Here is a 12698-nt window from a genome sequence, read left to right as displayed (position 1 = left end):
TGGCTCTTATGATCAACCAAGGTTGGAAACCAAGAACCTAATATAGTACTTCTTCATCCTGACTACACATTAGAACCCTGGAGGAATGTACTGGGTAGATTAAATCAGATTCCCTTGGGATTCTAATGTGCAGTCAATCTAGAACCAGGGACCCTTACCCCAGCCTAAAAGAGCACTAGAGCCACAGTGAGGCCAGCGCTGCTTATTCTCATTCCTGAGACTGGCATTTTATGGGAGATGAAGGAAGCAGGATGATTGATGAAACCACATTTGCAAGTTATGTTTAAAACAGAAATGACTGGGGCGCCTGGGTGGCGCAGTCGGTTAAGCGTCCGACTTCAGCCAGGTCACGATCTCGCGGTCCGTGAGTTCGAGCCCCGCGTCAGGCTCTGGGCTGATGGCTCAGAGCCTGGAGCCTGTTTCCGATTCTGTGTCTCCCTCTCTCTCTGCCCCTCCCCGTTCATGCTCTGTCTCTTTCTGTCCCAAAAATAAATAAACGTTGAAAAAAAAAAAGTTAAAAAAAATAAAAAAATAAAACAGAAATGACTGATTCAGTGTTTCTTAAATATTTAGATCCACAGCCTCTCATGCAATTCAAGTTTCATGCAACGTGAATTTTTTGTGATATTTTACCCAGTCTATCTTTGATATACCTCTCACTTGTCCTTGCTACTTGGCTTCCAGGGATGTCAGGAAGATTAAGGAGATAATGACTAAAAGGGAGAGAGAATGTGGTTCAGTGAAGTCAAGAGGGTGTGGAAGCCACGTACAGACTAAGAGACTGGCATAAAGCTGAAACAACCCTAATCCCAAATCACTTCTTCCCAAGGTAGACTGATGTCCCTTTTCCCCAAGACTGCATTCACAGAGAAAACAGAGGGGGCAGCCATGGCCACAAATTCTGGGTGGGATCAGGGAGGATAAACCACACTGAAAGGATCTCCTTTCTGTGGGGACCAAAGCCAACTACACAGAGTATCAGGGCAGGAAGATACAATATAAACAACAATTAACCTGGAGATCCACTTCTTTGGAAAATACTGAGTGCTGCTAAGTACTAAGTACTGTGTTAGTAGTAGGGACTGGGACTGGGAATAAAAGCAAATGAGACATGATCCCTGCCCTCAAGGAACTTGCAGTTTAGCAGGGGGAACCAATATCATGTCAAAAAAAAATCACTCTATAGCCAGCTTTGCCCTTACCAGTTGTATAAGACAAATTATTACACTGTATTCTAGAAAATTATAACACTTAGACCCTGAGACTCAAGAAGGTTAGCACATTTTCTGTCAGTAAAACAGGTATCACACCAATGCTACAAGGTTGTTCTGGGAATGAAATAACACCTCCACAGAGTTTAGAGCACAGAAGTACAAGAAACATGTCCTATCCCTTCAGAGGAAGGAAAAATAACATCTTCTGGAGAGTAGCAGGACAAGGTTTTTGAAGGAGATGGAATATGAGCTAAACTTGCAAGGTTAAGAAGGATTCTGACTAGTAAAGGTAAAAAAAGTACAAAGATGCTGAGTGAGGACAATGAGGCAGGAGTTTGAGGATGAGTACATTAAACCACAGAAGACCTACCACTTGCTGCTTTAAATTTCCTAAACAATGCAATTTGACTATGTGACTCTCCAGCTTCTCAAATGAGATTAGGCCAATGTTCTCATTTTCTGGGGGAGGGAAGGATATTCCGAAAAAGGACAAAACTGACAGGGAAACAGCAGGCAGAAGTTGGGAGGCAGAGAGATGGAGGCTGGGTCCCCAAGGCTCAATCTTCCTGGATCAAACTAAATGCCTACTAACCATGAGACAGCTGTAATGTCACTGTCTTATAAGTCCAGGCAGCTATCGGACCCAGAATGTTTACATCCCCATTAATGTTTACACGGCACTAGCCAAGTGGCACTGCGTGGTGCCAAAACCAGTGGATACATGGATAGATGTGATCATGCAGCTGGACCCTCAGATCCCTAGGGCTAGCTATGTAGGCTCATTCTCATCATTTCATTAACTTCACAACAGTAACCACATTGTTTATACCACTGACTCTAAAAATGTGGTTCTCAGACCACCAGCAGTACCAGGAAGTTGTTAGGAATGTAAATTCTCAGGTTCCACCCTAGAGCAACGAATTAGAAACTCTCAAGGTAGGGCCCAGCAATGTATGCTTCAACAAGCCCTCAAGGATGCATGCTGAAGTCTGAGAACCTTTCCTCTGCAAAAGTGAATTTCTGGCTATGGCAGGGTTTTACTCTTTAACTATTACCTTGGATAAATCATTTATATCTTCAAAGGACCAATAAATGAGGAAAGAGGGAATTAGAGCAGAAAGGTCCATTTCCATAGCCTCTTTCAACTGTAACATACTACAATTGATCAGTTCACAAGTGTGCAAATGTTTATAGTTCATTAGTTTGAATTGTTGGTGCTGGCATTTGTGGCTCTTGTTGAGAGTATTAGCATAGTATGTTTGAATCCTAATGACTGCTTTGAAAATGTCACCCATCTCCATTATTCAACTTTTTAGGCTAGTAATATTAATGCTGTATGAGTAGTAACACCTACATGGGGAGTGGCGTGTATGAAAACATGGATTTGTGGTAGAAAAACAACATGACTACAGTGTATTTCCTAGTCTCTGTTGTGGTTATACACTTCAATAAAAATGAGACCTTTCAATGAATTAAAATTGTAAACACAAGCTGCCAGAATGAATTTAAATGATTAAATCCTACAACAACTACTTTTCAAATAAACCTCTACCCAGAATCTAAAAGACTTAACAATGACAGTCAATACTTAAAGGTGAGTCAAATATGTAAGCCATTTTTGCCTTGCAAATCAGCCCAAACCAGGAGTGTAAAATTCAGAGCTCCAAAAATTGAAGAAAATTGAGCTATACCTCAAAAGAAATCAGACTGGGGATGAATCAGGATGTTTAAGAACAATTAGCCATCTGTTTTCCAGGGGCGTCCTTCCTCAAGCTATTGATACACACTGACATTTAGATGTAGGATTTGTGAATTAAAATGTAAGTTCTGGGATGGTAGAAATTTTGCCTGTCTTGTCTACTGCTATGCCCTCAGTGCTTAGAATATGGTCAAGCACATAGCAGGTATTCAGTAAATGCATAAATGATCCACAAAATTGATACAGGTGGCACTCTCAAACAGAATTTTCTGTAATGATAAAAAAGTTGTATAAGTTATATTGTCCAATACAGTAGACACTGACTATAGGTGGTACTGAGCACTTAGAATGTTGCTAGTGTAACTTGGGAAAAATGTTTACATTTAAATAGCTATTTAATTGAAAATTATGTAGACACAGTTATAGAGGCTGAGGAAAATGTATGTGGGGGGTGCACAGAAAAACATGAGTGAGTATATAATGCAGCAAACTGTGTTATTATTTCTGACAGGGAAAGTGGTTCAGATAAAGGCAGATTGGGTGGACAATGCTTCCTGGGCTCCAGATTCTTTCCACTTTCCCTAAAGTCTGTAGCAGCAGCTGTTGAGGCAGGGAGGACTGAATTTCAGATTTAAGGAGGAGAGACAACACTCCTCAACCACCAGGGACAAGGTGGTATTGAACCCATGGACACCAACAGCTGGTGGAAAGTGACTGCTGTACGGCCAAAGACACCAAGTGTTTATGGAAACAAAAGCAGTGAAGAAGTTGGGATTTCTCTCCTGGCTCAGCTTGCTAACTGGTTCATGTGTTCATTCAAATATTTTCCAATGTTCCCTAAGTGCCAGGCCCTGTTTTCTTTTCCCTTCTTAGGGGATGTTATCTCAAGCATTGATCCTTGCAATTGAGTCGGACTTTGAGGTTCTTGGGCTTGCCACAAAATAGAGGAAATCTTGGGAAGAAAGGGCTGCCTTGCAAAATGAGATAATTAAATGAGAACCATTTAATCTTAATTGGAAAAAAAAAAAAAGACACGCCCTTTTTTTTTCTACCCAAACTAGTGAAAATTGATTGTTGTGTATGTGGCATAAAGCCTAAAATTACAGCATACTATTAGGTGCTGCCTTGACTTTTGGTAAAATCAAGAGGGCCTTGAATGGCCTAACTCCCCACTGGATAAGGTTCCCTAGCAAAGCAACTCTCCTTATCAAAGGTATCAGGCATAGTTCCTGCTTATCCCTGAGTAGAAGGTTTTAGTTCCTAACAAGCAAGTGGAATTATTCAAACAAGCCAATCACATCCTCCCCAGGAATCAGGGGGGACCCCACCCTCTTGACACCACAAACCTGCTTCCCACATCTCCTAGCTATTCATGCTGTTCCTGAGTGCAACTCCCCAGTGGCCCTGTGTGACATGCAGTGTTTTCACACCCCCCACCCCAGCTATAAGTACATGTGACTAATCAACTGCTATTGATCACATGCATCCTGTGTTGCCTGTTTGGCTCATCCCCTAGGGTGAGTTCCCTCCCTCACCAATGGAGCAAATAGAAAGTCATTAAAACAAGTTCTACATAGAAGCACCTGGGTGCTCAGTTGGTTGAGTGTCAGATTCTTGATTTTGGCTCAGGTCATGATTCCAGGGTGGGATCGAGCCCCATGTCAGGATCCATGCTGAGCATGAAGACTGCTTAAGATTCTCTCTCTCCCTTCCTCCACCCCTCTCTCCCACTCTGTCAAAAAATTATAAAAAAAATTAAAACCCCCTCAATTTCTACATACTTTTACAAACTCTTCATAGGTAATTCATCAGTTGTTGCTGGGCCAGATATAATTTATTGATACTTAGGACAATCTCAACCCTTTCAGGGGCATGAAACTTGGAAAAAAACTATATTTCTTAGAGATCCTTGTCATCAGATTAGATTCCCATTAGATTATCATTGATTAGAAGCCAGAGCGTGACATTTGAAGGGTGAAAGAAAAGCCATAATTCTCCAGTAGCAGCTGTGGGTTAATAGCACTAGACAAAAGACAGAAGGTTTGGTCAGAAACTTCTGAGGGTCCACCAGAGAACCATCTATTTACTTAGGCGCTACAGGCAGCTAAGGCTTTTATTGGCTATTCCCCCATGTCTCCTGCATATCCGATTTCCTAAAATCTGCTATAGCAAATGACTGCACCTTGGTTTATATCCTCTTGGCTTCACCTCTGGTTTCAGCCATGGTTGCACAGTTCCATACAGGCTTCAACTCCATGGTGGCAGGATTCTTCCTCAAGTGCCGGATACACATTTCTATTTTCTGTTCTAGGGTTCCTCTGACATTGCAGATGTCATGGGAGTCGGCTGAGACCACAAAAATGTGGTACAGCTCAGAAATACAGGGAGTTAATATCCATGGGGCAATTCTTGAAAGGCAATGGACAATTATTCCTACCTTTCATCCCATGGGAGGACAATTCTGGAATGGATTCTATAGGTTTCTAAGTAGGTTCTGCTAGAATCAAGCTCCCATAATGCAATCTCTACAACACACCCCTGTTAGCCATTCCTCTTTGCCTTATTTCTCACTGCTAATCCTGGGATCAGCTCCCAAGTAAACCATCTACTCCTAAGTCCTTGCCTCAAGCTTTACTTTGTGAGGAATTCAAACTAAGAGAGTGGCTTTCCTGACCTTTGCTCCCCCAGCCCTCCAAAGGTTGTATAAGATTTGTTTCCCTGTATTAAAATATTTCCTATTCTTCACATTTAGAGTGGCTTGTTTTCCTGAACCAACTATAATTAATAGAGTTACACAATATTCCATCACATAATAGATCATTTTACCTATTACTCTGCAAACAGACATTAAGAGGGGCATCATTATTTTGCTTTTGTTATCTTCAGTACTTTGATTACTATGGAAAATATTACTAGTTGTTTTACCAATAGACATTCTTTCAGTATACCTTACTAACAAAACCTTATTTGGGTTAACCTGACCCAATATAGCTAACTGTAGGCGTGCTGACCATACTGACTCCATCTTTGGTCCTCCATTTTGTTCATGTTAGCTCAATGATATCTTTTGGGGCTACATGTTCCGAGCCCCACAGAGATTAATATACATACCTTAGAAATGCCTGCCATGTCTGGGACAGGGGGAGGTTTGTTTTGGCCTCCCATGAATCTATTAGAGATAATATAGTCTTTCCCCTTCCCGATACACAGGTTGTGCCACAAGATCTAATTAAAAGGTAGTTGTCAATTAGATGCATGTAAGCCCCATGAGGTGTGTGTAACATCTCATTACAATGCCCTTTGGCATGTCCCCTCACTCTATAAAATCTGTGGACTAAGGTAAGATTTTGTGGAGAATAACTATGCACCTGCTGTGGATTGTCCTCTGCTCAATCCCCCTGTCAGTAAGTTACCCTGAATAAAACTCGGTAAACTGTATGGAGTGGCCTGCTTCGGTTTCCAGTCTCAAAGTGCCTTCTCATTTTGGGAGATACTTTACTGTCTCTCCTGCACCTTCTAACATTGAGCGAAACCTTAATTTTATAGTCTCCATTGAAGTTAGGAGAGACATAGTTCTAACTAATGAGAAACAGAAGTTCACCCTAGAAAAGTTTAAGCTGGCTTCCTTATTTTTTTCTTTTCCCATCTGGAACAATGACATGAAATAAACTTGCCATCCTACATCCACAAGGGACAGTGAGGACAAAAACCACTGCTTGGGAGGCTGATGGTATGATGGAGCTGCCTCAGGAGCCCTGAATATTGGTCTCCTCACTTCTTGTTATGTGAGAAAGATAAAGGTCCATTTTGTTAAGCTGCTGTAATGATTTCTTTTACCCTGCTGAGTGCAATCCCCTTACACTGTCTTCATATTTTTCCACTTTGAATCATTTCCTTTGACTTGACTCCTGGAAGGAAACTTCCAGGTCAAGAGAGGTATATACATACATTTATGATACTAAATGATCTTACAAATGATGCTAAATGATCTTACAAAAGGACTAGATCAATCTACATGGCTACCATCATACTATGACACTATATATTCTGGAAAGGGACACTGTACTTGTTTTGTAATTATCTTGCTAAATAAATTCCATTTCATCACCGGTCTAATATACTATTAGTAAGTTCTAAGCTCATAGGCTACATGGAAAGAAAATGCTCTGTGGAATCCTTACTCATAACAACTGTGAGCAGATTGTCCACTCAATAAAGCAGCACATACTATGATAGCTCTACAATGATTTTTATCACAAGATGACTATTAAAGACAGCCAGCGTGACCTCCTTCAAAGAAATTTTCCCCCACTGTTCCAAACAGAGTACAGTCAAGGGAGACATAGAGATGAAAACACACACAACAATGAGAAGATGACCAGGAGACCAGTGTGGCCACTGGCTTACTAACAGCTAAAGGATCTGCTTCTACCTGCAAAAGATGGAGGGAAAGGTGGAAAAGTCCCTGCATCACTCCAAATTAAAAGATACTGTTAGGGGTGCCTGGCTGATTCAGTCAGAGAAGCATGTGACTCTTTATCTCAGGGTCGTGAGTTCAAGCCCCATGTTGGTTATAAAGATTACTTAAATAAAACTTAAAAAAAATTTTAATGAAAGAACTATTTAATAACAAGAGACAAAGATGAGCATTTTTATCTGACAGCTCCAGAGCTATTATATAGCCTAAAAGAGATGTGAAAGAAACCATGGTAAAGAGATCACAGCAGGGGCGCCTGGGTGGCTCAGTCGGTTAAGCGTCCGACTTCGGCTCAGGTCATGATCTTACAGTCCGTGAGTTCGAGCCCCGCGTCGGGCTCTGTGCTGACAGCTCAGAACCTGGAGCCTGCTTCAGATTCTGTGTCTCCCTCTCTCTCTGACCCTCCCCCATTCATGCTGTCTCTCTCTGTCTCAAAAATAAATAAACATTAAAAAAAAAGAATTTAAAGAGATCACAGCCAAACAGGTGTGCTTATCATGGCTCACCATGCACTATGCCTGTGTAAGCAAAACTCAGCCTCATCTTACATCTGAGCTCATTTTCCCCCTTTATTGGCAAGTCTATGAGGAAATATCCTTGGCTAAGTGAATCATCACAACACTGCTTGATGGCAGAGACTCCTGGAATGTCATTCATTCATTCATTCATTCATTCATTCTATTCACTCACTCACTCACTCTTCCTTCATGCCTACTGCCAGCAAGTGGTAACCCCCTGGACTCAAGGAGCTTACCAATCTGGGAGGAAAATGACAAATACAGCAATAATGATAACACAAAGGCACTGCAGGTTAAGAACCACAACAGAAATACGCAATGCTCTAAGAGCTGAGAATAGAATTTCCTTTAGATGGGATGAATGGAATATCCCACAGGACCTGACAGCAGCCCAGCAGAACCTCAAAGGGTGGGTAGGAGGTCAAGAGGACTATTTAGATGAAAAAGCAATAAATGTGATGCATAGGGCCTAAGTTAGGAAATCTTGGATTTTGTCCCAGTTTGCTTCTTAGATCTTATATGTTACTTAAATTTTGTGAGCCTTGGTTTGCTTACCTATAAAATAGGAAACAGTATCACCCTTCAGAGTTGGTTATTGCATATGTTAAATTAGGTAATACATGTGGAAGTATGTTATAAATTATAAAGAGAAATGTAATTAGTGGTCTACTCTTACAATTGTTTTCATTATTCTTTTATATATTGCAAACAGGACAAAAAAGTTCAAATATGGGAAAGTTCAGGGCATAATTGGGACAAGTTTTTCTTTCCAGGCGTAAGACATTATGATTTATGTAGTAGACTGTTAAACAGTTGTGCATTACCTGTTTGTTCTTTGACACACAGACACACATAGACACACAAACATACCCAAGCATCAGTTCCCTGAGGTCAGGTGCTGGATTTTACTATGTAAGTGTTGCATGGTAACTGTTATACCATGTTCAAACAAGTTCTTTCAAGTCAAATTTTATATTCTTATGATTTGGGCTATATATATATATATATTTTTTTTTAATGTTTATTTATTTCCAAAAGAGAGACAGAGCATGAGTGGAGGAGGGGCAGAGAGACAGAAAGAGAGAGAGAGAAAGAGACAGAGAGAGAGAATCCGAAGCAGGCTCCAGGCTCTGAGCTGTCAGCACAGAGCCCGATGTGGGGTTTGAACCCACAAACCACAAGATCGTAACCTGAGCTGAAGTCGGACGCTCAACTGACTGAGCCACCCAGGTGCCCCTGGGCTATATTTTTAAAATACTAATTCCAGCATAGTTAACATATAGTACTATATTAGCTTCAGGTGTCCTATATAGTGATCTAACAGGTCCATACATTACTCAGTGCTCATCAGGAGAAGTGCACTCCTACCTAATCCCCTTCACTTATTTCACCCACCTCCCCTCTGGAAACCATCTATTTGCTCTCTGTAGTTGAGTCTATTTCTTGGTTTGTCTCTTTGTTTTCCTTTGTTCATTTGTTTTTTTTTCTAAATTCCACATATGAATGAAATCATATGATATTTGTCTCTGACTGGTTTATTCCATTTAGCATTGTATTGTCTAGATCCATCCATGTTGTTGCAAATGGCAAGATTTCATTCTTTTCTATGGCTGAATAATATTCCATTGTGTATGTATGTCTGTACGTGTGTGTGTGTGTGTGTGTATCTCACATCCTCTTTATCTGTTCATCAATCAATGGACATTTGGGTTGCTTCCATAGCTGGCTACTGTAAGTAATGCTGCAATAAACATAGGGGTGCATGCATCCCTTTGAATTAGCGTTTCTGTATCCTCTGGGTAAATATCCAATAGTGCAATTACTGGGTTACATAGTGTAGTTTTATTTTTATTATTATTATTTTTTGAAGTACCTCCATACTTTCTTCAACAGTGGCTGCACCACTTTGCATTGTTATCAACAGTGCACGAGGGTTCCTTCTTCCCTACATCTTCACCAACGCTTGTTGTTTCTTGAGTTTTTTATTTTAGACATTTTGACAGATATAAGGTGATATTTCATTTGATTTGAATGTCCTTGATGATGAGTGATCATTTCAATAGATGCAGAAAAAGCATTTGACACAATGCAACAACCACTCATGATTTAGAAGAAAAAAACAAATGCTCAACAAAGTACATTTAGAGGGAACATACCTCAAAATAGTAAAGGCCTTAAATGAAAAACCCACGGCTGACATCATACTTAAAGGGAAAAAATTGAAAGCTTTTCCTGTAAGGTCAGGAAAAAGAGAAGGATGTCCATTCTTACCACTTTTATTTAACACAGTACTGGAAGTCCTACCCACAGCAATCAGACAGTGAGAAGGAATTAAAGGCATTCAAACTGGTAAGGAAGCAGTAAAATTTTCATTATTTGCAGATGACATGATACTATATATAGAAAACCCTGAAGACTCCACCAAAATCAACTAGAAGTGATAAATGAATTCAGTAAAGTCACAGGATACAAAATTAATGTACAGAAATCCATTGTATTTCTATACACTAATAATGAAGCAGAAAGAGAAATTAAGCAAACAATCCCATTTACAATTGAACCAAAAAAAACCAAAACAAAAACAAAACAAAACAATACCCAGTAATAAACTTAACCAAGTAGGTAAAAGACCTATACTCTGAAAATTAGAAAACATTGATGAAAGACAGTAAAGACGATTTTGGCTATATTAAGTAGGATTAAAGATGTTCCAATTTCATGAGATTGAATTTATAACCAGAAAGGAAATCTAAAGCCTTTAATGTAAAAAAGCAGTTCTGCATCAGAAAGGAAGTTGGTACTAACCCACATTTTGATCCTCACCACACCTAGGTAGACTTTCTAGCTAGTAAGGATGGGGAAACTTGGAAAAAGAGAATTAGCTTCCCTGCTGATTAGAAAAGTAAATTATGGGATTTACTAATGGCAAATATATCATTGGGCTTTACTTCCTTTTATGATGCTGATAAGTTTGAATATTCAGGAAGTTGGTTTAAAAAATACAGCAGGGGGCGCCTGGGTGGCGCAGTCGGTTAAGCGTCCGACTTCAGCCAGGTCACGATCTTGCGGTCCGTGAGTTCGAGCCCCGCGTCTGGCTCTGGGCTGATGGCTCAGAGCCTGGAGCCTGTTTCCGATTCTGTGTCTCCCTCTCTCTCTGCCCCTCCCCCGTTCATGCTCTGTCTCTCTCTGTCCCAAAAAATAAATAAAAACGTTGAAAAAAAAAATTAAAAAAAAAAAACACAGCAGAAAAGACTATTTTTCTTTGTCTAGTTTGGAACGAGTGTAGTCACTAGAGAAGAAGCTTAATTTGAAATGTTATTATTAATAAATGCAGAAATCTGCCCACAGCAAAACTGGCATGAAAATGCTCTAGGAAAGTCAGGATTTCAAGGAAGTGTCCAGTGAAATTACTTACATTACTAATTCATGGCAAAAAAGGTGAGCTTAAATTAAGTAGAGATTGATATGATTTAAGAATTAATGTTCCTACTCTTCCTAAGTATTTGTATTTAACTGCAACTTATAATAAAATGTTTTATAAATATGATAGATCTAGTTAATGCTTGTATTTAGGGAGTTTAATAGTAAGCCCAATTTTTATATAAAAAGCTTAATTATGTGAAAAAAAAATATGCCCATCTCTTTACTTTAGTTGATTAGTAATCCAGAAATAGACCTAATGGTGTATCTAAGGCCCTACCATTCAGGCAGGCACTATATAGGTTTAAGCTATAGGTACCAGCACAGGAAATTAACATTTACTATGCAGTGAATGTGTGCTCAGTGACATGCTAGATGGGACCTTTTCATTGGTGGCTTCACATCATTAAATAGTTATTAGTGTCCTTGCTTTTTTTGGAGCACTCAGAAAGTCATAAGGATAGCTCATAGCAGAGTCATGATTCTAATTAAGGACTGCTAAAGCCCACTGTCTTTGGATCAAAACCATGCTGCTCTCTTTTAGGTATAAACATATACCCAATTCTTATTAATTAGCTTCAAAAACCCAAAACCACCAAATCCCCACATCATCAATAGTCACAGAGGCTCCTAATAAATGCTTTTCTTTAATTCTGGTGATTTATTTCTTTTGGCCCTCTACAAAGTGGTCAAAAGGTATATCTTTTCTCTTTTTTATTTTTTTTTTAAATTGAGGAACAAAAGTAACTTTAAAAAACTATTTTTATGTTTAATGACAAAATTCTACCTCCTCTTTAGCCCCTCCCCCCTACACACATTGGGAGATTAGATCCATACGTTTTTATTTCCTTTGTCATAAGAAATATTAATTTGCAAAACAATGTTAAGATCCTTCCCAGAGCCCTGTCTCCCAAATCAAGAATGCACTATGTCCTAGACTAAGTAACACATCGGGTAGATTCCTGAAAAAGTCCTCTCACCAATTTTCTGCTACAGCCACTGACTTCTTTTTCAGAAATCACACACATATATGGTGTAAACTCCCTTTTCAAAAATCCGTTCGTGCTTCCTTTTGTCTGATATTTCACATTTCCTCAGCATGTTCCCATGGCATCTTGTATTGCTTTCCAACACATTCTTCTTCTTTGTCAAGCTGGTGTTCTTACCTACATCTTTCCATGCACACTCATACACGAACTTCATGCTGCCCTTTTCCACTTCAATATTAATCCCCTACAGGGAATGTCTTCTTTACTTTCTTCTAGCAATTCAAACATAATTGCTTCAAGACTTACTTTCTCCAAAATTCTCTCCTGCTATAATTCCTCCTTCACCTACATCTCTCAACAATCACACATCTATTCCTCACC

At 39.6% G+C, this 12698-nt stretch overlaps 1 protein-coding gene across 3 annotated transcripts in view; it reads right to left on the bottom strand.

The window, feature by feature from the left end:
• TMEM108 (transmembrane protein 108) overlaps positions 1–12698 on the bottom strand; it is a 373458-nt gene that overhangs the window by 185436 nt on the left and 175324 nt on the right. The gene's annotated exons all lie outside the window — the stretch shown is intronic.

This window comes from Herpailurus yagouaroundi, unplaced genomic scaffold (assembly GCF_014898765.1).
Source record: "Herpailurus yagouaroundi ecotype Mexico unplaced genomic scaffold, PumYag 159, whole genome shotgun sequence".
In the NCBI taxonomy this organism is placed as follows: Eukaryota; Metazoa; Chordata; class Mammalia; order Carnivora; family Felidae; genus Herpailurus; species Herpailurus yagouaroundi.
The sequence above is the reverse complement of the archived record's forward strand: the minus strand, read 5'-3'. Positions and strand labels throughout refer to the sequence as shown.